This window comes from Eulemur rufifrons, chromosome 18, assembly GCF_041146395.1.
Source record: "Eulemur rufifrons isolate Redbay chromosome 18, OSU_ERuf_1, whole genome shotgun sequence".
In the NCBI taxonomy this organism is placed as follows: Eukaryota; Metazoa; Chordata; class Mammalia; order Primates; family Lemuridae; genus Eulemur; species Eulemur rufifrons.
Window position 1 is genome coordinate 56,060,928 of NC_091000.1, and position 27,316 is coordinate 56,088,243.

Consider the following 27,316-nt stretch of genomic DNA (forward strand, 5'->3'; position numbering starts at 1 on the left):
ACTTGGAGGGATCCTTGACTCTTTTCTTTCTTTTATGCAACTTGTCATTTGACCTTCAAAATACATCCAGAGTCTCCCCAGCTCTTACCACCTGCACCCCCAGTGTTACCTCCTTTGTCCATGTACTGGGTCTCTCCCTAGGTTTTTGCATTAGCCTAACTGGGTTTTCTGTTTTCAACCTTATTCCCTTATGGTCTGTTCTTTATACAACAGACCAAATGATCCCTTAAAATATGAGGCAGATAATGATACAACTCCATTCGAGATCCTCTAGAGTCCTCCCATTTTACATAAATTAAAAGACACCATCTTCACAATAGCCTACAGGACCTTTCATGCTTAAAAAATTATTTTTCTGGCCAGGCACAGTGGCTCATACCTGTAATCCTAGCACTTTGGGAGGCTGAGGAGGGAGGATCACTTGAGGCCAGGAGTTTGAGACCAACCTGGGCAACATAGCAAGACCCTCATCTCTACAAAAAGTTTTTTAAAAAATTAGCTGGATGTGGTGGCGTGTGCCTGTAGTTGTAGCTACTTGAGAGGCTGAGGCAAGAGGATTGCTTGAGCCCAGGAGTTTGAGGTTGCTGTGAGCTATGATTGTGTGCCTGCACTCTAGCCTGGGCCATAGAGCAAGACCCTGTCTCAAAATAATAATAATAATAATTTTTCTGTATTGTGTGAAATAATATATACGAGGGCTGTCCGGAAAGTATCCAACCATGTAATATGAAAATTACATATTAACAATGGCTGCCCTCATATGTATAATAAAATTAGATATATAAATATTTATATCTGTGTAAACACATCTCTGTAGATTTAGGTATATATCTAGAATTTGTTTTCTAGATGGTGTCAGATTGGGATCTCATTTTTTCCAAATGAAGGCCCAATTTTCCCAGCTCCCTTTATTGACTACAATACCCTTTCCCCACTGAGGTGATTTTCTACTGTGAACCTATTTGTTTCTTCCTATGCAATATGTCTAATTGTTGAATGTTTTAGTAAAGGTGTATCTAGTAGATCAAATAAATCATATACAATTGTGTTTGTAGAGATTTTATTTGACTTGCAATATTCAAATACATGTAAAAACAACTTGGATTATGATTGGGAATTAATTATGGAGAACATTTACTAAAGTCCCTTTACTGAATAGATTAGGAACTAATTCTACTTAAGAGGCTGTGATTTAAGTTTAAAAGCCCAGTTAGCTGCAAAATTAAGACTAATAAATCTCATGTCTCCTAGGCCACTGTTTCTAGCTTATGTTCATATACTATACTTTGCTGCTTCTTATAACTGTTCAGAAAATTATCACCAATATGCCTGTCAAATTTGAAAACCCTTTAAGGATATCCTCTGTAGTGAAATCCTTGTTTTTACAGCCAGTTTTCACATATGTGAGCATATCTATGAGCCCAAGGCCCCGGGCTTTCTTTTCTCCTTTCTAGAATTTTGGTCTTATCTCTGTTTATGATAGCTTCACCTGGCAAACAAGAGTGAGTGGGCAGTGGAGATTAACTCAAGCCAGTTTGTTTGGCAGATTAGTAGCAGTACTGGTGAGGAGTTTGCTGGAAGAGGGAAGCATATTGAAATTCTTGCTTAAAAAGAGGTGTGTAGAATTTTCAGTGGTTTTCTTTTGATAAAAGTTGTCTCATAACTGTTGCAGTATGTGTAATTGAGGGTGGGCTATAAATCACAAAATGAATCACTTCCAACTCCTTCACATCTACAGAGATAAGTAAAGAATGGAAAATATTGTCATTTAGATGAGTCCGTAATTCTTTTTTCCTTCTCTACGAATAGTATAAGCTTTACTCTTGCGGACACCTGGCTTTTGCAGCCTCTGAAGGGTGTTATGGTAACAATGGCGCCATTCTGCCTCTCCCAGATAGATTTTGCTCCAGGTTAGGTGACAAGAATGTCATCCCAAAATGAATTTCTTTCTTTAGGGCAGAAACAAAATAGGAAAAGAGAGTACTATGAGAAAGTATTATACTGCTGGTGAACTTTTCAAACTAAAACCACATTCCATGACATTAAATGATTACACGTACATTGAGAGTCAGCGAGCACGAGTGATTCAACCCAGAATCTAGTTGGAGAACATAGTAACTTTCTGTGTGACCTTCAGAGGTCCTTCGACCCCCCTAGGTCAGCAGGTTCACTCGCAGAAATTGGAACTACATGGCAAGGACCTCTTGCAATTCTAAAATACATCAAGATATGCAGTTGGTAACAAATAAGAGAAATATAGCAAGTTCTTTTTAGTAAAAAAAAAAAAAGATTGATACCAGCCAATAACTCATAGTGGGCTTACTTAAATCCTCCTCCTCTCTTCAAATTCTGTTTTTACCAAGACAGTAAGCTAAAGACAGTTTGTCATGCTTTGAACTTCCTGGCTTATGTTGATTTGTATCAATATGTTACTGTTACACATTTGAGTGGGAGCTGAGTTACATTTCATGAGAACTGCTCAGAAAACTAATAAAATCCTTACAACCCCACTTTCTGTGGGTATTGATAGCATCGAGAAAATAAAAAAGATTTTGCCATTTTCAGGCAGTTGCTTTTCCAGCCAGACTGAAATTGAATGGCATTAACTCAGCTCAACTTTTTAAACATTAATCAGGAGATGCTTTCTCTTCCCCCTCGAAAATCTTATGTGTCCGCATGAATTAACCACAGATGTACACAATTCCCAAAAAGTCCTTTTAGAAAACATTGACGATTCCATAAAGTACTAGCTTCAGAAGGCTTTCAAGGAATTAGTTCTTCACACAGCAACCTAGTGAGGCATGTAAGTATATCCTCTCTTTACAACTGGGTGATTGCCCAAGGACCTTGGGAGATTTATAGAGTTTTGAGTTACAAGGTGATGCAGCCACCATACTCAGAGAACTGGGTGACAGTCTTCCAATGGGTTTTCAAAATAGATGAGGAAGAACTTATAAAAGACTAAAAAAAAGGATGCAGACATCTCTTTTGAAGACTTTTTCCAGGCTCTCAAATGGCCATTGTCAAAAAACAAACAGTGGGGTGAAATTGACTAAGCATCAGGAAAAGCTCGAACAGCTCATGACAAGTGAGCCTTAAAAGCTCTCAAGGCAGAAAAGAACTTTTCAGAGTGACCTTGTCACATGGAGTTCTAATGTGTAGGCTTTCTCAGCTTCTCTGAGTGGGGGTACAGAGGCATGCATATTTTAACCATTCATTTCATATTCAGCGTGTAAAGTAACTACTGCTTTCAACTTGAGTGGAGAAAGTATTTATCAAGCTTTATCAATAGTCAGATAGGGGAAACCCATCATTTAACTACTTACAGTGTGAAATGGAAAATTTCCTCTCTTTCTTGCACTTTGCCTTTTTATTCAATCCTAGTGCCCTTTTTTAAAAAAAGTAGTATATTATCTCAATCAATCTGAGTCTTTAATGGGAAGAATCAGATGAATTTTCGTTCGAAACAAAACTTTCTCTACTTTCTGCCCTTGATAACTGCACATCAGAGTCTTTAGTCATTTAAACGTGATGAATCTTTCTTTATTTACATCTTTCATTTGGCAAACTTGAAATTTTGCAAGCACATTCCCACTGGTGTGTATATTTCCTGATTTTCAAGACTTACTATCATACCCACCCTAGCGTGGTCCTTTGTTTTTTTTTTCTTTTTTCCTCCCCACACCCCACCTCCAGTATTGTAGGGCACCACATGTAGATAAGAAGTGCGATAGCTTCATTCTGTTAATTAACATGCTTATTTGAGGTTATGAAATGTACATTTGAGAAAGCCAGGGATTTCCCCTTGCATATTCACTAACTGCTCGAAGTGGCATTTTCATTCTGACTTGGTATTTTGTTTTGTTTGACTGCAGCATACTGGAGCATAATGAAAGAGTCTATTTTGAGGCTTCAAAAGTAGTGCTGCTACAGACCATGAGCAAGAGAGAAAGAGTGGACTTCAGCCTGCACGGATGGTCTTGAAAAGCCAATGGTTTTTGGTAAGTCATCTGAAGGACTTGGCATTTATTAGCTTTCAGTTTCATCGGACATCATTTATTTGTTGTACCGGGACATCTTATTCAAGTGCATGGCTATTTCTCTACAACCCAAACAATAGGATGTTTGAGGAAATGTTCTAGTGTCAGAGAGCCAATAGAATAATCAAATTTACTTAGTGTGTTTGTTTCTAAAACTTGCAGAACCGTAGGATCTAAATAGAATGCCTTTGGGGTTAGAGAAAGACCAAAAACAAAAAACAAAAACAAACTCAAACAACTAAACACACAAACAACAAACAAACTGTCTCTTCCAGATATTCCATTTTGGCTGAAAGCTTAAGGGATGAATCACACCAGAGGAAGTAGATTGAATTTGAGGGCGAGTTTGTTACCCTGTGATAAGTACAGTCATGCACCGCATAGGACAGATCAGATATACAACAGTGGTCCTATAAGATTATAATACCGTATTTTTACTGTACCTTTTCTATGTTTAGATATGTTTGCATAAATATGTACCATTGTGTTCTAGTCGCCTACAGTGTGAGGTGCAGTCACATGCTATACAGGTTTGTAGCTTGGGAGCAGCAGGTTATACCAGATACTCTAGGTGTGTAGTAGGCTATACCATCTAGGGTTTAAGTACACTCTGTGATGTTCCTACATTGACGAAATCACCTAAGGATGCATTTCTTAGAATGCATATATAGTCATCTATATTGGGATAGGCAAAGTGAGAGACATTGGCAGTTTCCAAGTCCTGTTCAAATGTTTATTGAGTATCTTTTACCTAAACATGGCCACCTGAATGACAGTTTTGGTGTAGGTGTCGGAATTCAAACACTTTAAACTATAAGTAAATGATAAAGAAATTCAAACTATACACCAAAATAATGTGAACTTCCAAAGATGTTTTATCAGCCTAGTTCATGATAATTCCTGGAAACAGAGTCCTCAGATGGAAGCCCAGTTTCCACCCCCCCCCCCATCTTGGTGACCTCAGAGAACTTATTCATTGTCTTGGAATGACTCACCTGTAAAAATGTGAGTACATGCCTAAATGATCTCCAAGGTCTCTTGCATATTTAAAATTCATTTCTCCCTAGTGAAGTTAATTAAATAGTTATACCATTTAATTCTTGCCCAGCAGGATTTCCTGTGTGCCTTTAGCAGGTCATCAGTTTCAGAGGGACTCACTGTGTCAACCAGTGTGGAGGAAAGGGACCAGGTTTCTTGGGGGGGAGGTCCCTTCTTCCTACTGGCACCATCTTGAGAGTCAGCCCTTTGGTCAAGCAGGACGTTAAGTGTCTGTAGTTAATAATTTATTCCCTTGCAACATTAAAGAAAATGTGGCCCAGTGTTGTATGAATATTATATTCAAATAAGTGAGATAGGCTTCTTTTGAACTATTATCCTTTCTTTTTCTTTAGTGGATCTTACTCTTTCCTTCTCTGTGCCTGCTGTCACTGTGTTACCAGTTATCTGCCAGCCCTTTAACCCCTCGGGTCCTCAGACTTTGTTTTTACATTGAAAAGAATTTATTCTTTTTCTTTCTTACTAAATATCCCCTTTCTGAAGCAGAGCTGTGAACGACACTTTAAATGATGCTCAGATGTCACTCTTGTTAGCAGCTGGCTGTCTGCCTCAGAGTGGTGCATTATTTGGGTTTCATAACAGCATTTTTTTCCCCCTTACAAATGTTAAATTATGAAGTGCAGGAAACCACATGAATGTGGCAGGAAGAAAATGCAAACGCAGTGTTATCTGGAAATGCCGGTTTATGATTCTCCCAATGACTGTATCCTCCCTGTACTCCATGTAGGAAGCCTCTTTACCTGTTTGCTGGTGGTCTGGTGTCCTGTATCTTCATCTTCATTTCTGTTGTATGCTGGGGCCACCTTGTCATGCTGAATCCGGAGGTTTAAGACAATTGCTTGGGGCTGTCTCTATCTAAGTACTGCCTGACCACGAAGCTTAGCGCTCATTCACGAAGACTTCCCTGAATCCTCAGGACTTCACTAACAGGTTTCTCTTTATGAACTCCTGTAACATTTCAGGCCTGCATCGTACCAAATGTATTGCTATGCATTGCTGTGTGGGTGTTTCCCATCACTCACGCTGGTTGCTCACTGCTTCAGGGTAGGAATCGGATCCCAGTCCAGTGTTTCTCAAGGTGGGGTCCCATCTCAGGACCTCCTGCATCCCCGTCACCTGGATGTGTTTATTAAAGTTTCCGATTTGGCGACACCAGGCTTGATGAATCAAAATTTCTGGGGATGTAGAATCCAAGACATTCACCCGAGGTAACTCTTCTGCACACTAAGGTTTGAGAACAGCTCTCTGAGACTGATTGTGCATCCTCTTCTTTGCCTTCTCACCCACAGCCACAGGTCCAGGACTGAGCACATAGAAGGTGCCTGGACGATATTTGCTTGCTGATGTAAGCAACAGCAAACCATGAGGGCTGCATTCCCTCTTCAATCGCCTGGCCTTTTCAGGATGTGAAGTCAGCACATTCTCTGAACCTTAGAAAGCAAGTTTTGTCTAAATGCATAAAGTGTTCCTCTAGGTCAGAGGCTCTTTTGGAAACCTTCTTTCTATGTCTCTGTATCCTCAGTCGCTGACTCTGTCTCTAGCAATGACAGCAGCCCCTGCCTAAGTCTGTGCCCTGAGAACATGTGTTATGGGGAGCTAGCCTAGAGCAATAGGATGGGAGAGAGATCTGAGGATGGGAACAGTACTGTCCTAAACTAGAAGCTTTATCCTTGGCTTCCCAAACCACACCTGTTGCTCTTGGCAGTTTACTCTGAGTGGTATTTCTTTCAGCTGTTTGGACTCTCAGGTCGTCAGTTTTGGTGGCAGGAGAGTGGTCTCATCTTTGAAGGGAATCGAGTTGAGCTAGAGTGGCTGCACATCAAAGCACCCACGGTGGCAGTGGAAGATTCAGTATTTGAATCTGATGTTAACAGACTGCAGTGGTGACACTTGGCCCCCTCCTTCCCTCCTTTTCTTGCTCTAGCAAGGACACGCCTGGCCTGGAGGGATCCAGAAGAGATTCACAGGGCATTGCTGCTTCTGGTGCAACTCCTAAATGCCCTTGCTTGTGGTTCCAGCCCTGGTAGATGGATCTGACAGTTCAAGTCAGAAACCAAACAGAAGAACTCCACAGAAGCTTAGCCAGCCTATAAAGGGAAAAGTAGGTCATCAGGACGTTTATTAGCTGTTAACATAACCACTAACCAAATGCATTCAAAAAAAATTTTTTTTTTGCAACTTTTTTCTTGACTGTTATTTAGTCACAGTTTTCCTTGGAGAGGTTGTACCAATCCTGAATTCAGTTTGTGTGAAGAGGCACCTTCAACCATAGTGTCAGAAAAGCATCTTCTCCCAGGTCTATATTCAGTTTTGACTAACGGAGTTTTGGGAAGCAGAAAGGTATAACAGAGTGGATTCTTCTCATATTCTCAGTTAAGTGAAGGGGGAAAAAAGCGTGTGTTCCGAAAGCAATGTTAAGGGCAAATGAAGCTTTTGGTATATGCTTCATGGAGACCTCAGTAGATTTTCCTCTGCGTGGCTTCTCACAATCTGGAGGGGGTGGGGTGGGGGTGGGGTGGGGGCTGTTTCTGTGATGCAGGAGGTGAGCGCCAGGTTGTCAGCTACAGAAGAGCAAGATATAGTTGTTTGCATATGTGACTTTGAGCCTTTCTTTAAAAGACTGTCAGGTGGAGGAATAACCAAGGACAAAATCACAGATATTATAAAGTACAGGATTGTAGCCAAATACCAGACGCTGGCATTTCTGTTTTAGAAGTCTTTAGTGATACATGGAATATTTCCTTGCAAGTAGCCATTCATGGTAGGAAAAGAGAAAAATTACTTCTGAAAGAGAATTTGTCTAGTTAGAAATAATATCCCTTGTATTGTTTACCGTGAGGCATTCCTGAGAACTGTAGGATTTCCAGACAGCTGCCTAAATCATAGGCCCTGCTTTGGGCAGGCGGATGTAAACAAGAAAAGAGCCAGCACAGTGCCCACACTAGACCTTCATTAGAAAGCTCTTTAAATGCTTTCCAGCGTAGAGGCGTTTGGTTCCCTTCATGTACCCAAGCCGGTGTCCTCTACAGCAGCACCAAAAATGCCTTCTGTTAAACGTGTTATAACCCGCTCTTCTTGCCGATGCTATCACGGGCTAATAATTGCACGAGTCCTTCAGAGAAGCTGTGTGGTTTGGTATAGCTGTGAGTAAAACCACACCCGTTCAGGAAATGCAATGAAATTTTCTTCTAACAGGCATCATCAAGACAGACGTTGATTTACTTGGCAGGTCCCCTTCGTTGGTGACAATTCGAGAGCTTTGAAGGGAAGTATTTGCTGTGCATCAAAAGAAATTAGAATTAAACTGCCACAGTTGCACACTGTTGGAGCCAAAAGGGAAAGCGACCAACTCCAGTTTGTTACTGTGACTCTCCCTAAAGCATCTCCACCATCTTGGTGTCATCATCAACTCTGTACTCGTGACTTAACATGTCTGTCTTTCTCTTCAGACTTTAAGCTCGATTACTTCCAGCTTCCTCCCAGATGGCTCCACTTGGATATCCTATAGGTGCCTGCAACTTGAGTCTAAACCTAAACGTGTTGTTATCCTGTCTCATTTCCTTTATGGGCTCCTTGTTTAGAAAAACAGGATCACTGGCCTGCCATTGATTGATGCTGGGCACCTTCTCTTCTTCCTGTACTTCATTCCTTGACTATGCTGAAGTTTTGCCTCTTAAATATTTTGCAGTCTACCCATTCTTCTCTGTTCCCTGGCCCCTGCTCTGTGTCAGGCCTCCAGCCTCACTTGCCTGGATGACTGCAGCAGTTTTCAAAAGAGTATTCTTGGCTCAGGTCTTTTCTTTCTGTATTCCATTCATTCTACTATTTTGAGAATTATCTTCCAAAAGAAAGGGTCTGAATGAATTACTCCCATGCTTGAAAACTCTGGGTAGCATGTGGAAATATGCAACAGTGTTTATAATCTAATGTTCTGTATAAAATTCATACTTCATAATTGTGTGTACACATTGATTACAAAGTAATGATGAAAGTGTATGTCTATCAACAAAGACTAGAAGTAAATAAAAATGAAGGTACTTTTAGTATTAGGGCAATTTGTACTTTTTTTTTTTTTTAATAATACCCCTTTGGAATTTTCCCTAGTAATTAATGAATATGCTGATGTAAAAGGAAAGGTTAAAAGGATTTTGTTAGCTTTCTGTTCCTGATAAGGTAAAATGTGAACTTCATTGAATATCATTTAAGATCTCCGGTAATCTGTTGTCAATTTACCATTTAAATATCATCCGTCCAGGAATCCCATGCCTTCCATCTCTCCACATAACATTTATTTCCTTTCTAAACATACTATCCATTTAATAAGCATGCATTTCTTCATATTGATTCTTCTGTGTGAAATTCTATTTCTCTACCCAGTCAACTCCTACTCATTCGTTGAGGCCTAAATTCCTCTCTTCCTGTGTCATCACTATTGTATTGCAATTTTTTTTTATGTCCCTATCTCTGTAGATGTTTCACGAGAAAAGAGTTTGGCTTATTTTAAACCCTGTATTCCAAGTATTAAGCTCCTTTCTGCACATAGTATAGCTTAATAAATATTTACAAAGATAAGAAGAAAGGAAGGAACTCATTTAGAAATATACAAATAATCCTTCAGATAAAGCATTAGACATGTTTCCAATAAGCTCAGTACTAATTACTATTTAATAACAATTACAAAAAGTAGATGTTTTTGGTAAACAATTGTTACAGTTGGATTCAGCCTCACATCATTTAAACTAACTACTGGAGTGTATCTTTGGCAACAGAAGACTCTAACATCAGATAGAATCACTTCAGCTTCTCTGCAGCCATATTTTATGAAGTTACTAGAAATTGCTTTTTTAAGTCATACATAATCATATCAGCCAAATCAGAAGTCCAAATAAATGACACATCCAGTACTGGCCACATTATGTGAATACGTGATATTTTTTTCTTAAGGGAATTTAAAAAGCCAAGACTGGATAACATTAAAGGATTGATGTAACATTTTCAATTCTGAAAGGCTATTCTGCTCTAGGAATATACTTGTTACTATTTTTTTTTCCATTTCTAAGAATTCTATTTGGCTAAAATACCAAAAGAGAAAAAATAACTTGGCTTAAATAAAATGAAAAGTCATCTCCAAAATTAATTTGGCTCTTCAAAAGTTCCTTTTCAAAAAGAGGAGTAGGATTTTTTTAATATCGCATGTCAAAAATGCCACTGAAAAAATCATCACTTACACTTGCAAACGAGGAATTCGGAATGCAATGTTATGGAGAGCAGTGTGTGAGGCACGTTATATATCTTTAAAAAAGTAATGTTTTGATATTGGGGAAGGTCATTTAATAGTATATATTACTTTATATTGTATAATATATGTATGTACACGTGCATATATAAAATACAATTTTTTCCTATTAGTGCTTTAGAATCAGTATGTTGTGATAGAGAATTTCAGTTTGAGATCTGTGACTTTTTTTCGCATGATATCCTTGCCCAACCTTTAGCTTTCTTGCTTATAAAATCATGACAAAAGTTGAACTGCTGTTAGATTAACTAATTAAGAAATTAGCCAGTCACCAACATTGATTAATGGACTGCTAACTTGGAAACATTAAATAGCACATCACTTTATAGCGTTTCATGTTAAGTTGATCCTTTTCTGCTTTGCGGAGCAAAGAACCTTAGCTGGATTTTTTATGTTTCTGTCTTGAGCATTGCACTCATTTAAACACCTGACCCTTCAGCTGGTTAGAAGATCGATCACAAAATATACCAGGGCTAAGGTGAATGAATGCAGACTTGCAGTTTCCCTTTAGCTACTCTCTGGTGCCCCATCCATGGCGTTGCATGCTTTTTCTGTTATTGCTGCAGTTCATTTACTAGGAGGTACTGAGTGTTGTATTGCTCTTCTGCGAGAGCCAGTACTCAGAAGCATCCTAAATACCTAGTGACAAAAACTCAGGTAGGCAATAGACGATTGCAGTTTTCATTACAACATCAGATGCTTCCCAATACAGTAGGTGCTTATCTTGAACTACCCTCTGCAGACTGTCTATATGGGTCCACGTGGTGATATTGTGGCTGTGTCCTGTGTAAGGTTGTCTAGTGTTGGTTAGCAGGAGCAGAAGTGTCTGTGAGCAATAGCAGCTTCAATTAGGAAGGGTATAAAGGAGATGTGAACTATTCCTGAAATTTTAAAGATCTATATACAGAACAGAGTACCTTGATGGATCCCAAAGTTTTATTCTATTGTATTTTATTTTTCCAGTTTTATTGAGGCATGATTCTCAAATAAAATTTGTGTACAATGTGTTGCTTTCATATATGTACATATTGTGACATGTTTATCACCAAGTTAGTTCACACACTCATCACCCCACATAGTTATTTTTTGTATGTGAGAACATTTAAGATATACTCTCTTAGCAAATTTCATGTGTACAATGCAATATTATTAACTATAGTCATCATGCTGTATATTCAATCCTAGATCACAAAGTTTTCAAATCCAGCCATGAGACAGCCACCATAGACTTTCTTAGGTAGTACATAATAAATTGTTATAATGCTGCTGGGAAACAATATAATGTGCTTAAGAGCATAGGTTCTTGAGGCGAACTTCCTGGATTTCAATACAAAACTACCACTTAATAGCTGTGTAATGTTGAGCAAATGACTTAATCTCTTTGGGTCTCAGTTTATCAGTCCATGAAGTAGGAAAAATAAAACAGCATCTATCAGGGTTGCTGTAAAACTAAATGAGTCGATGCTTGTAAAGTTCTCCCAAAAATGTTAGCTGTTACGATCTTTTCACTTTCATGATATTCAGTTAGTTATTTAGTTTGTAATAAAAATTTTCCAGCATTTATTTTATTCCTGGTGCCTTCCTGCAAACTCAGTTTATGAATTTACACTCAGTTAGGGAAGGCGGAGCAATGCTGTGGGAACGCAGAGGAGTGGGATATTTAGTCTGGTTGGGAAGTGGGGAGGACTTGGAGGAAGCATCAGAGCTGACCTTGAAGAATGGCTAGTACTCCACTCAGGAGGGTGTGTGCCCAAAGCTGTGGACAAGGCCAGGGGCAGAGTATGTTTGCGGAAAGCTGTGCACCAGTTTAGGTCCAGGGTGAGGTGGAATAATGGGAGACTGGGAGGAAAGACAGGTTGATTTAATAATGATGATAACAATTAATGTGAACTATTAATTGAGTGGCTGCTGTCCACCAGGTCCTGTGGTTGATGCTTTACTTAAATTGGCTCCAATCACAACTCCCTGCAGCGTAGCTATCTCTTTTTCACAGAGGAGAAAATGGAATTAATCCCATTTTTTCTTAGGTGGTGGAGAGCTGTTGATGGTTTTTGAACGGGCGAGGGTCGTGCTCACGCTTAGCAATCATTTACTTATTGCCCTGTTAGACTGTATGTTCCCTGGAGCTAGAGACGTGTCTTACTCCATCCTGGGTTCCCCAAAGGGGGTGGCACGGGACCATCAGCGTGGTGGATGTTCCATAAATATGTGTGGAGTCTGTTTTCAAAGCTTCAAAGTCTCTTTCAAAACTTTGGAAACACATTTTGTGTACCTTGCGTTTTAAAGAGGAAATAAACTAATTAATTTGTTGAGTGACTTCTTTTTGCTTGTGCATGTTCTATCTTATTTGATCCTCAACAAGAAATCTTAAAGAGAGAGAGTATACATTCTACATTTAAATTATATGCTGCTATAATGGATGAGGTCGTTGGGGCTGAAGAATATGACAGAGCTGGTAGGGGTAAAGCTAGGACTCAAGCCCTGGCTCCCTGCCCCCTGGTCTGTAGCCTGCCATCGCCCCTACCTCCAGCCAAGTGCTGTTTGGTTGCTCTTCCAGTCCCCATTAGGGCTGCTTCTTCCACTGTTTTAAGTCCGCTTTGCTAAGCAAGTACCCTGTTGCTTTCATGGAAACTAAAGCCCCACAAGGATCCAGTCTACTTTGTAGAGGCTGATGGGAAGTAAATTATTTTTAGCTGTCCTCGGGACCAGCATTCTTCTCAATGACACTGCTGGCAGGTGGCCATTTCTAGGAGCCCACCGAATCAGCCACTCGTACGAGCCCAGTGTCCTGTGTGAGGTGAGCATGCAAAGTCAACTTGCTTTTCCCGGGAAATACAGTTTGGGGGTGAACACATAGCAGGAACCATAGGCAAACGCGTCGCTTCTTCCATCTGACTGAGCCCAAGTTTATTATATGAAAAGACACATGGCAAGAGGCAGAGCGGCATTTGTTTCCAAAGGCTGCCTGGAATGTGGAGTGACATTTAGTGAAAAGGGGAAGTTCAATTCCAGCTATCAAAGGTCATGGCCGGTGAACCTAATATGTGAGCGCATAATATGTAAATATGACCCAAATCTGTTCTTACTAACTTGACACATTTGGAGTGGTTATCTGCTCTGTGCAGTTGATCTACCTTGAGAGTCTTGAAAATATGAAATCTGCTTAATGTGTGTAAATCAAGAATGGTAAATATTTGGCGTCCGTACTGGTGCCAATGATCAGAGGCTGAGTTCACCTTCAGCTGAACCCACTTTGCAAAAATGGACACGAGGAACCCTACTCTCCTGGTGAGTGGCCACATTAGTGTCATCCCTTTGCTTGCCTGGCCTCTCTCATCCGCCTGGGAGAGTCAGTGCACCAGCAGCACGCTGTGTCTCAGGGACCCGGCCACCAGTCCCACACCCCACTCTGACAATATCCTTAATTTGATTTTTAAAACATATAGTATGCAAAAATATAGTATACGTACACTATATATATATCATAAGATTTAACGATTTTAACCACTTTTAAGTGTACAATTCAGTGGCATTTTGTACATTCCCAGTGTTGTGCAACCATCTCCACTATCCATTTCCAGAACTTTTTCATTATCCCAAATAGAAACTCTGTATCCATTAAATAATAATTTCCCATTCTTCCCTTCCCCCAGCACCTGCTAACCTCTGCTATACATTTTGTCTCTATGAATTTTCCTATTTTAGATATTGCATGGATTCATACAATATTTGTCCTTTTGTGCTGGGCCCATAATTTAATTTTTAAAACAGTGTTTCAAATATACTGTTCTTCTCTAAAGTATTTGTAATCAGCATTTTATTGCATCAATAATTATCAATAAGACAATTCTCATTCTAAATTAAGAAACTGGGTTATATGAGAATATGGGTATGGAAAAGATACAGAATTTTTTTCTTGTGATAACCTGAAGAAAATAACATTTGTCAAAAAAAAGATCAAACGCCTTCTGAGATGTAGTTTCCTGTTCCTCTTTGGAGTTGACTTCCTCTCACTTTGATTTTAGCCCCTATTTCGCCTGAATTCTTTGCAGAATTTCTGCAAGCAGGCCGTCATTGTAATGCCTAATAGGAAGAGTTCAGAATTTTTTAGGTACAGCCAATACCTCAGAGCTAGTGTAGGCTCAGTTCCAGACCATAGCAGTAAAGTGAGTATCACAATAGAACGAATCATACAAACTTTTGGTTTCCCAGTGCATATAAAAGTTATACTTACACTATATTGTAGTCTATTAAGTGTGTAATAACTTTATGTCTAATAATGTACATACCTCAATTAAAAAATGCTATCAGTCACCTGAACCTTCAGCAAATGGTAATCTTTGTGCTGCTGGAGGGTCTTGCCTAGATGTTAATGGCTGCCGCCTGATCAAGGTGATGGCTGCTGAAGGGTGGAGTGGCTCTAGCAATTTCTTAAACTAAGACAACAATAAAGTTTGATGTACCAATTGACTCTTCCTTTCATGAAAAATTCTCTGTAGCATGCAATGCTGTTTGATAGCACTTTACCCAACGTAGAACTTTTCAAAATTGGAGCCAATCCTCTAAAACCCAGCTGGCACTTTATCAACTAAGTTTATGTAATATTCTAAATCCTTTGTTGTCATTTCGACAATGTTGACAGCATCTTCACTAGAAGTAGATTCCACCTCAAGAAACCACTTTCTTTGCTCATCCATAAAAAACAGCTCTTCATCCATTCAAATTTTGTCATGAGATTGCAGGAATTCAACCACATTTTCAGGCACCATTTCTAATTCTAGTTCTTTTGCTATTTCTACCACATGTACAGTTACTTCCTCCAGTGGTCTTAAACCCCTAAAAGTCATCTTTGAAGGTTGGAATCAACTTCTTCCAAACTCATGTTGCTGTTGATATTTTGACCTCCTCCTGTGAATCATGAATGTTCATAAAGACATCTAGAATAGTGAATTCTTTCCAGAAGGTTTTCAATTCACTTTGCCCAGATCCATCAGAGGAATTGCTATCTATGGCAGATATAGCCTTATGATATGTATTTCTTAAATAATAAGACTCGAAAGGAGAAACTACTCCCTTACCCATGCACTACAGAATGGATACTGTGTTAGCAGGCATGAAAACAACATTAATCTCCTTGTACATCTCCACCAGAGCTCTTGGGTGACTAGCCACATTGTTAATGAGTGGAAATATTTTGCAAGGAAACTTTTTTTTTCCTAAGCAGTAAGTCTCACCAGTGGGCCTAAAATTTTCAGTAAACTATGATGTAAACAGATGTGCTTTCATCCAGGCTTTGTTGTTTCATTTAGAGAGCACAGGCACAGTAGATTTGGCATAATTCTTAAGGGCCCTAGGAATTTTCAGAATGGTAAATGAGCATTGAATTCAAATTGAGGTCACGGCTACATTAAGCCATAACAAGGGAGTCAGCCTATCTTTTGAAGCTTTGAAGTCAGACATTGACTTCTCCTCTCTAGCTGTGAAAGTCCTAGATGGTATATTCTTTCAACAGAAGGCAGTTTTGTCTACAATGAAAAGCCACGTTTAGTGTAGCCATCTTCATCAATGATTGTAGGTAGATCTTCTTGGTAACTTGCTGCAGGCAGTTTCTACATTAGCACTTGCTGCTTTACTTTGAAATTTTATGTTATAGAGATGACTTCTTTCCTTAAACCTCATGAACCAACCTCTGCTAGCTTCAAATGTTTCTTCTACAGCTTCCTTATCTCTCTCAGCCTTTATAGAACTAAAAAGAGTTAGGGTCTTGCTCTGGATTGGGCCTTGTCTTAAGGGAATATTGTGTCTGGTTTGATCTTTTATTTAGACCCCTAAAACTTTCTCCATATCAGCAATCAGGTTGTTTTGCTTTCTTATCATTCATGTGTTCACTGGAGAAGCATTTTTAATTTCCTTCAAGAACTTTTCCTTTGCATTCACAACTTGGCTGTCGGGTGCAAGAGGTTCAGCTTTCGGCCTGTCTCAGCTTTGAACGTGCCTTCCTCACTAAGCTTAAACGTTTCTAGTTTTTCATTAAAGGTGAGAGATGTGCAACTCTTCCTTTCACCTGAACACTTAGAGGCCATTGTAGGGTTATTAATTGGCCTAATATTCATGTTGTTGTGTCTCAGGGAATAGAGAGGCCCAAGGAGAGGGAGAGAGATGCAGCTGGTCCATGAAGCCACTAGAACACACACAACTTTTATTGATTAAGTTCACCATCTTATATGGGCATGGTTCACGGTGCCCCCAAACAAATACAATAGTAACATCAAAGACCACTCATCTCAGGTCACCATGACAGTTATAATAATAATGCCCAAGTTTGAAATATTGCAAGAATTACCAAATGTGGGCCAGACACAAAGTGAGGACATGCTCGCTATAGGAAAGATAGTACCTGTAGACTTGCTTGACTCAGAGTTGCCACAAACCTTCAATTTGTAAAAAAACATAATATTTATGAAGCACAGTTAATTGAAGCGCAGTAAAGCGAGGTATGCCTCTACCATCTTTCAACTGGCATGTCTTTTATTCTTTTCGTTCATTTCAAAATTAGCATTCTGTCAACTTGCCTCTGCCCCCAAACAGGCAGTAACATGTGATGCCTACAACTGGAAAACTGGTGAATCATAGGCCTCCACTTGTGGTGGCATTACTCAAAGCAGAAGTATTCCTTTCTGCATTGAAGCGAAACATTGTAGTTTTACCGCAGCAAGGGAATTGTAGTAAAGGTGAACATAATTCTCCTATATACATCTCTAACGAGCCACAATTAAAAGTAGTGAGTTGGTGTGTCCAAGTGAATGTGTTATTTTCAGATTTCTATTATAGCAATCGCTGTTGCTGGTTTAAGGTGCACTTCAGTGACACCCTGGAACCCCACAAGCCTTAAGAAAGCAAGCCCAGAAGGGTCTCATCTACTTCTGAAAGTTAATGGGACCGTAATGACTTTCTTCAGTGCTAAGGTAGAGATTGGTCTCTAATCCCAGAAGTCCATGATGCTTAAGTCTTCTTTTATGGTACATCTTTTCCTTCTGGTAAAAGGATATTATAGACGGGTTTAAAGTGGAGGTGCTCGGAGGTTTTCTCTCTTCTCTCTTCTGTTGTTACGACTAAGATGTGCTGGAGTACCCTCCCTGCTTTGGATTCACAGTGTGGGGCGCAGAGGCAGAAATCTGTGTGTTGTCAAGGGCCTCGTCCTCTGCTTTGATGGAACCAAGGGGCATGATTTTCGGGGCATGGTGCCAGGCCATTCAGCACTGTTCCTGCCCATTGCTTCTGCATTTAATTCTAGCCACCGACTTGAGTTGCACTGTGATACTAATCTAGGGTACTCCCTTAGGAACCTGCAGATGAGTTTCCACGCACTAGGCATTGCTTCATGATGATTGAATATAGAGTCCAGGTTTTCCTAACAAGGTGGTAAAGCCACACACTGGAGTTCATTTAACAACTCATCTACCACATAATGTATAAACATTTCTGTTTAGTCACTTGATCTCAGCAAAAATGGGTACTCAAGTATTTACCATACACTTGGTATTGAAGAGTACTGTAATGACATATGTCGATCTTGGCCATTTACAGGTGTCCCCAACGTTGTGATATGTGCATACACGTGCACGCATTATTGGCCAGGCAGATTTATATTGAAGCTAGTGGCACTTCAGTGTCAAAGCTTCTCACTTGCACAGGCCCTTCCTAATTTTATCTTGATAATTTTGTGAACTGTGTTGTTAAAGACCTGCCCCCAGTATCCCTCCACCCCTTGCCTAATTTTATCAACTGCAGACCTCACAGACTGGACCCATCCCTGATTATGAATATGTATAAACTGTGCTTATGCATATGTTAATTAAATATATTCATTTCTTCTACATACTGGTATGTAAAATCCCAAAATGTCTGCCAACCTACAAAATAAGAAAATAAAATTAATCTGTGCTGAGCCTACTACCTCTGCCAGTTGTTTCCAAGGAAATTTATATCTTGGATGTTTAGCGAATAATAATACCATGTTTAACTGATAGTGTTTATGTCCCAAATTTTCCAAACTGATGACTCAAAATTATGATTCACATATTCCTGGGAATCCCCCATAACTTGCCATTTTCCTGGAATAGTATACAGTATACCAGAGTTTCTTAGGAGGTTAGCAAAACTGAACTATGTAGCTTCTTGTCTTGTCCCATGCCACCTCAAGAAAAATTAATTTTTTTGTGCGTGAAACATTTTTTCCTAGCCCGACATGGATATTTTAAGGTAATTTTCCCTGCTATTAACTCACTTGTTACAGGTGACTCTGATTTGAGAAACAGCTGTTGATTTCTAGTGTGCTGAATTAGATTCTTCTTTTGTCAAAGAGTTCCTTTATTGTTCTCAGTCTGTTGTTCAGTGTAAAAGCTAATTTAGTTTAAATTATTTTTTTAAATGCACCTGATAATTCATGCTATGACATTTCCTGCTGAGATATTATGACCTGGGAAGAAAAGACCCTAAGAAAACATAACCTGTTTTTTTAAGGAATCAAGTATTTGTCTGAATAAAAGGTTTTATATTAATTCATGATACCATTTATTAGCCACTTAAATTTCACATTAGTCAATAATGTTAGGAAGGTGTGATGTCAGAGACAATTCAGGGTGATGGCAATTGGTGTGGGCAGAAGGTGCCCCCATGCATGGTGTGGGGCAGGGTGACCCCAAAGTGAGGGATGGCCAAATATATTCTGTCCTACTCAAGATGAGAAGGCCTGTTCCACAACACAGCTCATCTTGATGACTTAGCAGCCGCAGTGAAGCCTGGGCAGGGAGAAAGCAGGCAGGCGGATGATGCGGAGTTGGAAACTGTAATAGATTGCTTGGGAGGAGGGGGTGGTGGTCACACAATCTAGGTTTCAGTTCCACTGTGCCACTAATTTTGTGACCTTGGGAAAGTTAACTAAGCCCTCTAGAATCACATTTTCCTCCCTTAGGAGAGGAGGGTGGTAGCCTAGATAAGCCTTGGAGGTTCCCCTCGGCTGTGACGTTCTGTGCCTGTGAGGAGTAAGAGACATCACACTAAGGTGGGAAATAAGCACAGAAAGGCTGTCAGCGCAGCAGGGGGCAGGGAGGCAGGTCATGCAGACGGTGATCAGAGCGTAAATTGGAGATGCCCCCAGTGGAAACTCAGGTGTCCGGCCCTCTCCGTGGGCAAGTGACTTTTATTGGGAGAACTGTGCCCTGCCTGAGGTTAGCGTTGAGCTCTGGGAAACTAGAACCTTGAAAACACCTTGCAGGGAGCGGTATTTCCCTGGTGTGGCCTATGTCCCTTGGGCTTCCCCGCACAGTGCTCAGCCGGGCTGGCTCTCCTGCGGCTTGGCCCGGCACCAGTTCAGCCTTCCTCCGGCCTAATGTTCAGGATGCTCGTGGGCCTCAGTGGATTTTCCTTCTCGTTCTGAAGCCCTGTTGAAATTATTTGTCTGCGGATTCAGATCTATTTCTTTATCTTGTCGCTGTCTTGCCTAAAGAATCAGATATGGTTGTATTTGTTTTTGCCTGATCTGATACACATGAATGAGCTTTTGTAAGCAGCAGTAGCATAGGTTTAGTGGGAACTGCCTGAGCCCTTGCCAGGCCACTAGCTACTTATGTAGTTAGAGCTCTCAGTGAACTGTCACATCCTCCGTTCATGGGTGGTGTGTAAGAATGGCCCCTTCTCTCAAGAGTTTAATAATCAGGTGATGGAAACCAATGCAAATGTAAGCACAGGTGGCAAAATGAATAGTGAGAATACTAATGGTAATGAAAGCTATTTCTGAGTGCTTACTGTGCACCCAAGGACTGTGCTGAGCACTTTACAGGCACTATATGTATGTGTCCCACACACATGAATGCATGCACCTAAAATAGACGAAATCCTGACGCTTGCAAAAACATAGATGAACCTCAGAACTGCATGTGACTGAAAGAAGCCAGGCACAAAAGAACACATGTTGTAAGATTCCATCGATATGGAATGTCCAGAATAGGCTAATGCATAGAGACAGAATTTAGTTTGGGGGTTGCAGGAGCTAGAGGCAGGGGAGGAATAGTGACTGCTAATGCACATGGGATTTCTTCTTGGGGACATGAAAATATTCTAAAATAGGTTGTGATAATGTGTCACAACCCTGTGGATATACTAAAAAATACTGAATTGTATACTTCAAATGTTATGTGAATTAAATCTTTTTTTCCCCATTTAGTATTTGTTTTTTATTTCAGCTTATTATGGGGGTACAAAAGTTTAGGTTATGTATATTGCCCATGCCCCCCCCCACCCCGTCAGAGCTTCAAGCGTGTCCATTCCCCAGACAGTGCACATCGCACTCATCATGTAGGTATACACCCATCCCCTCCCCCCACCCCCCACATCTGCCCGACACCCAGTTGGTGTTATTCCCAAATGTGCACTTAGGTGATGATCAGGGAAACCAATTTGCTGGTGAATCCATGTGGTGAATTAAATCTTAATAAAGCTATTTTTTTAAAAAAAAAAAATATTTAATTGTCACAACAACCCAAGGTTGGGGACATATTATTATTCCCATTTTACAGAAGAGGAAACTGAGGCCAAACTTCCCCAGGCTACACAGGAGGCAGGGGAAGGATTAAGATTTCCACTATAGGGAAATCCATGTTAGTGCTAAGGAAGTTCCAAATCTGTGGATTGTGTGGATGCCAGAACTAGATGGGGTTAGTTTAGAGGGATTAAGGGAGGAAGTGTTTTAAACTCTGTTTTGCAAGACAAAGGAGTCTTGGTTGTGTGAAGAGGACAAAAGGGCATTTCAGTCTGGAGACAATTACTTGTGAAGATTAAACCGAAAGAAGCCAGATAACTAATAGGTTTGTTCAGTTGGAGTGAAGAACATCCCTCCATGTGATGGCAGGTAGGCAGGTAATCAGATCCGAGTGAGTGAGGAGTTATGTTGTTAGCTGGAGTAGAGGCATTGCTCTAATTAGTAGCAGGTCAACACCTTATAATGTCTCTCTGGATTATACAGATGTATTTCTAGCAGAATCACATTAGTCTGCAAAGCAAATAAGGTGCAAGCATAAATGTCCTGCCCTAAGGAGGTTTCTCCTGGGGTTGTCTTTACCCAGTGACATGAGCTTCACACCCTTGCTTTGAGCTGTCACCATCTTTCCTTCAGTTTCTATTAATTAGCTCTGAGTCTTGGTTCTGTAGTCACTTGAAGCCACTCTGGACATATTTGCTCCAACCCTCCTGGACAGCTCGGGAGATTTGCGTTTCCCTACACTTCTGCCTTGCCCTGGCAGCTGTGTGACACACATTGGCAAGGCAGGGGCCTTGGGCGGGGAGGTGGCAGCGTCTGTTGGCACACACGCATGCGCTGCGGCAGCTCCCTGCTCCCTGCTCCCTTCGGGGCTGCAGATGGTAGGCATCGGAGAAGAGGCTTAAACGGGGGCAAGAACTTGGAGCAAACTGGGAGATCTGGATTTGTGGGTGCTGGGGGAAAAACCTTAAAATGAGGAATCATATGGGTCGCACCTTCAACCTTTCTTTCAAGGGCGTTTCCCTTCGAAACTGGAAAAGAAAAAAATGAAAAAAACCTAGGGAAGGATTTTTCCAGGCTTGTCAATGGCTGGTTTGTTCGCCTAGTTAATTAATTAATTAACTAACTAATTACTTTATTTATAATCCTCCTTGTTTGGAAAAGATTTATGGCAGTGCCTTAAAACTCTGAATCTATCAAACAAGAGAATCTTAGGAAGTAACCAAGTTAACAGGTGATACAGGCCTCTTTTTAAATGTTTCTTTATAACAAAAGGCCCATGTGTCAATCGTAGATTCTAAAAATGAGTGCCTAATGTATATACATTCCTCATCTATTTTCTGTTTTGCCTTTCAACTTCAAATTATCTAGCAATTTCCCATTTCCTAGTTTCTGTTGGTGTTTGGGAAACTTTATTGCTGGCAGGCTAATTCTTTGTTGTTGTTGTTGTTGTTTTTTTTCTTAAAACCCCCTTCTGCCTTTTGAAGCACTATAAAATCAGCACTGGTAGACCAGGGCCACCTCTGACTGTGTGACCCTCACAGCCTCCTCTCAACCGCCATCCCAGGGCGGGCTTCATGCCCTGGCCCCACGGTGCCTGGTTGCGCAGCTCCTTGGAAGCTTAAGTGGTGCTGGGTCACTGACAAGAATCTTGCCTGTGCAAATTCACATCAGAACTTTGCAGAGCAAAGAGTCAGTGCTTTCCTTTGCATGGGCATAATAGTGATACCTGGCATTTACCCCCTGTCTTAATTTATCAGGCTCTTGGGTGTATTGCTGCGTGTAATCCTCCTCACAGCTCAATCGGTGGGGAAACTTTGCAAGGTCACCTTTAGGTGACAACACTGACTCGATGCCTCTCCCACTGCCCCAGGAAGGACGTCTCCAGCACAGGGAGCACAGTGTCAGTGGCTGACATAGTTGGCTCGGGAAAGACAATAAACTGGGAAAGAGGTAGAATAAAGAATCCACTCCTCATGGCCAAAGAGAGTTGTAAACCAAGGTCCCCTGTTAGGAGCATTAGCTGCACCCTCTCATTTAAACCTCCTAACACCCCATGAAGCAGGCACTATTGTTTTTGTCTTAGGGGTGGTGTGAGACAAAGGTGAAGTAATAAGATTAATAGCGACCAGGACCACGTAGTAGAACATGCCTTCTAAACCAGCTCTGCCTGGTGTGAAACTCTCACACTCCATTTTCAAGCATTAGTGGGTTATTTCTGAGCTTTTCTTCTCTTCCTGTTTCCTTCTGATGCTTGATTTTTTAGTTATTTCATGGCAAATTGAAAGCTTCCTCAATGGAAATATAGGGAAAATAAAGTAGGGGGATCTGCAACAAAACTGTTATTGACTAGCCATTCTAATGAAGGTTTGTGGCTAAAGTGAGAGCTTTCCTATCACCTCGGGAATTTTAGAACACTGATTCTAATAATTGAGGACTAAAGATGGGAGAGTCCTGTAGAAATGCGAGTCATGAAACCAAGAGTCTGAATAAGGCGTGGCAGCGTGGCAGCGCAGTATCTAGTTGGCTTTAAAGATAGGTGGACTCTTGGCCGGGCGCGGTGGCTCACGCCTGTAATCCTAGCACTCTGGGAGGCCGAGGCGGGTGGATAGCTCGAGGTCAGGAGTTCGAGACCAGCCTGAGCAAGAGCGAGACCCTGTCTCTACTAAAAATAGAAAGAAATTATCTGGCCAACTAAAATATATATAGAAAAAATTAGCTGGGCATGGTGGCGCATGCCTGTAGTCCCAGCTACCCGAGAGGCTGAGGCAGTAGGATCGCTTAAGCCCAGGAGTTTGAGGTTGCTGTGAGCTAGGCTGACGCCACGGCACTCACTCTAGCCCGGGCAACAGAGTGAGACTCTGTCTCAAAAAAAAAAAAAAAAAAAAAGATAGGTGGACTCTCTAGTAAGACTTCTGGGGCAGAGTTGGGACTAATGGGGAACTGGGATGAGTTAGCTTTGGAGTGGTATGGGATTTTGACTTGTGACACCTGTGTGATTTTAGTGCTTTGGACCATATCAAGAGCTGACCAGAGTGTGGCACCAGTATCTAAGGAACTTGGGGGGCAAATATGGGTGTCACTGAGTGGGAGCAGATAGTGAGATTTGCAAAGTAGGGTGACCAAAAGTGTCCATCTTTCTAGATCCATTTCTACTTACAAGATCACTGTATACCCTGTGAAGCATTATATTCATTAAACCACTGCATTTGGGCCATTAGGTTTACACTGTAGTGAGAAGGAACATGGGCTTGGAGTCAGAGAGACCTAAGTTCAAATCCAGCCTCCGTCATTTGTTATTTGTGAGACCCTGGGCAAGTTGATCTAAGCCTCAGTTCTGTCAATAGATAAAATATGGGTAATAATCCCCCTGACAGTACTTTTGCACACAAAGCAGTCGGTGCAGTGCCTGGTACACACGAGTAGCTAATTAGTTATTATTATTATCAACTAAGAGCATAGGTAGTCCTTTTATTATGATTATAAAAGCTATGGTATACTGATGAAAGTGTCCCTTGTAATCCAACAAGTAACATCCTTGAAATTTTTACTACAGCAAAAATTGCAAATTATTACTGGATACATTGCTGGCAGACATCTGAGCCATTTACATAATGAAACCTCTCTAATATTGTTTCTATTAATAGTGACACTTCTAAGTATCAATCTGACCATTTTGTATTTAGAATCATTCTATGAACAGATTCCATTTATTGCCTGTCTTCTTAATATCTTCTAAGTATCATTTCTTCACTTCAATTCTAATGTTTATATTAATAATTTCATGAGTTCTTAAAATGTTCGTTTACTACCTAAGAACGTCATTTTTAATAATACATCACTTTAATGTCCGAGTGTGGGAGGTAAGGTTGTTGCGTATTTTCTTAGATGCAGATTCACAGATAATTCTCTGGTGAGCATAGTACCTGCAGAACTAGGCTCTCTCTCTACCTGTTATGCTCTGATGTCATCATTGCAGTGAAGTGATAACTTCTATCAGCTTTTCCTCCACTAATCCCCTGTGGATCAACCCTCAGCATGTGTCTGTGCATACATTTGGACCACATCATCATCCACTTACTTAGGCCCTTGAGTTTCTTTATGGGTATGTGAGATATATTGTTACATGATAAGGCTGGTTCTGTAAATGGACTTCACAACTTTAGCATAGCAACAATATGGCCCATGTCCTCCTCTAGGAGGGATTCCTTTTGAGGGCAGATAATGTTTTCTAAGACCCATTTTCTTGCTTTGTGAATCTATCAATACAGACATGATTTACAGGCAGAAAAACATGGCAGGCACTCTCTTGGGAAGCATTCTCGTCTCAGCCTTTATAATACCTAGGAAATGGTCAGATTGTTAAAAAATTGTCCCGTTTGTGAAAAGGTTATACAGACTCTACACCATCAATAGTGACAAACTTTAAAAAATAATTTAGGTTACTTTAAAGAATATCTTACTGCATTTGTTTTTGAAATACAGTTTTGCTAATTACTACTCTTTTCATTGCCAGTAAGGGAAACTAAACAGAGGCAGCTTCTAAGAAACAGGGATTTGGATAAAGGTACAGAGATAGCCCATGGATTTTAGGGAAGGGTGCACCTGGGCCTCAGGTGCTGGAAAACAAAACAAACAAATCAAAAATCCACAGTGTATCTGGGGTTTTGGTCATGATGTTTGAACAGGACTACTTCCGCCTGTGTGGATAGGCAACTTCCAGAAAAATGGGTGCTGAATAGACAGTCCAATACGTAGCTGTACACAGAGGTTGTACCGAGATCTATGATTGTTTCTTCATCTTTGTGCTGCTATTGAAGAGTTAGTAATCATTAGTGTTAATATTGCTGGAGAAAAAAGTTAATTAAGATGTCTGTTCTGTTGTGGTAATTTCTGTTTGCAGGGCTCATTAACATCTTTGCTTAGAATGAGCAGCTCTTTTCTGGGTGGAATACACTAAAATTGCATGATGTGTGGAGCCTTTCTTCAGCTTGCTCTTGTTTCATCTCACCTTGCTTCAACTTGCTGCCTACAGGTGGCCTTGCCCCAAGTGCGGGGGTGGTCCAGCAGAGCGGGTGGTGGTGGGTATCCCTCAGTGCTAGGAGACTTGCTGATACAGGATCCTGTCTTTGGTGTAATGTTGGGCGATGGTGATGAAATGGTTCCAGAAGCAGATGGGAAGTGTTTGGGGAGCCTCCTGTAATGGCTCGATGTTGCCAAGGAAAAACAGACACACCCCACTGCCGCCTCTGTCATATCCTAGCAGGCAACATTGAGTTCACCGCATAGAACCACACAGTTCTGGGTTACCTGAAACTTAGAGCTTGTGTGATCTAAACTTCTATATTTAAAGGAGGAAACAGACCCAGAGAAATAAAAATGGCTTGACCAAGAGGTCAGACTGGAACCGGAAGTGGACATACGGGCTCTCTGTTCCTACTCTCTGCTACTTCACGTTGTCTTTCTAAAATGACCATTTATAGGGCCATTGCCCAGTTGTTAGCAAGGGCTTAGGATCTGAATTAGTCTGCTTAGGCTGTCATAATAAAATACCGCAGACTGAGTGGCTTAAACAGCAGAATTTTTTTTTTTTTTTTTTTATGATTCTGGAGGCAACAAATCCAAGAGGAAGGTGTGGTCAGGTTGGTTTCTCCCGAGGCCTCTCTCCTTGGCTTGCTGACGGCCGCCTTCTCCCTGTGTCCTCCCATGGTCTTCCTTCTGTGTGTGTCTGTGCCCTAATCTCCTCTTCCTACAAGGACACCAGGCATATAGGATTCAGGTCCACTCATATGACCTCATTTTACCTTAATTACCTCTTGAAAGGTCCCATCTCCAAACACAGTCATATTCTGAGGAGCTGGGAGTTAGGGCTTCAGCATATGAATTTGAGAGTTTGGGGGGGGGGGGCACAATTCAGCCTTTCACAGTGTCTGCAAATTAATTTGATTCGTTAATTGATTGATTGTGGACTATATTGGTTACCCTCTCTTTAAATGACCATTTCAACAGTCTTTTCAGCTGTTACTTTTGCTATGCTGTGCAGCCAGCTAATTCAAAATTCCAGTGCCCTTAATGTTTTTAATTGCTTACTGTGTGCCAGGCATTGTACTAGGCACCCAGGAACCTCTGCAAACAAGAGAGACTTGATTCCTGCCTTTGTTAGGTTGCAGTCCGTCAGGAAAGGCAGACGTTAGAAAAGGGACAAAGGGAAGTGCAGGTGCCATCTCTAGACCTTAGTAAAATCATTCATTTTTATTCCCATCTTCCAGGATACTAAGTTTGCGTTAGTGTCCGCTTGTCAACTGCCTCTCAGCGGGGATCGGAGCACTGATGTATCTGGAATACTTGGTAACTAGGGTTCTCAAGATCACTGTGCTCATTCCAAAT

The 27,316-nt window shown here is 40.8% G+C and overlaps 1 protein-coding gene across 1 annotated transcript in view; it reads left to right on the forward strand.

Moving 5' to 3' along the window:
- LOC138398835 (uncharacterized) overlaps positions 1–27,316 on the forward strand; it is a 363,472-nt gene that overhangs the window by 81,989 nt on the left and 254,167 nt on the right. The window contains exon 2 of the mRNA XM_069493287.1: positions 3,876–4,001. The gene's annotated coding sequence lies outside the window, so the exon portion shown is untranslated. The remainder of the gene's footprint in view (positions 1–3,875; positions 4,002–27,316) is intronic.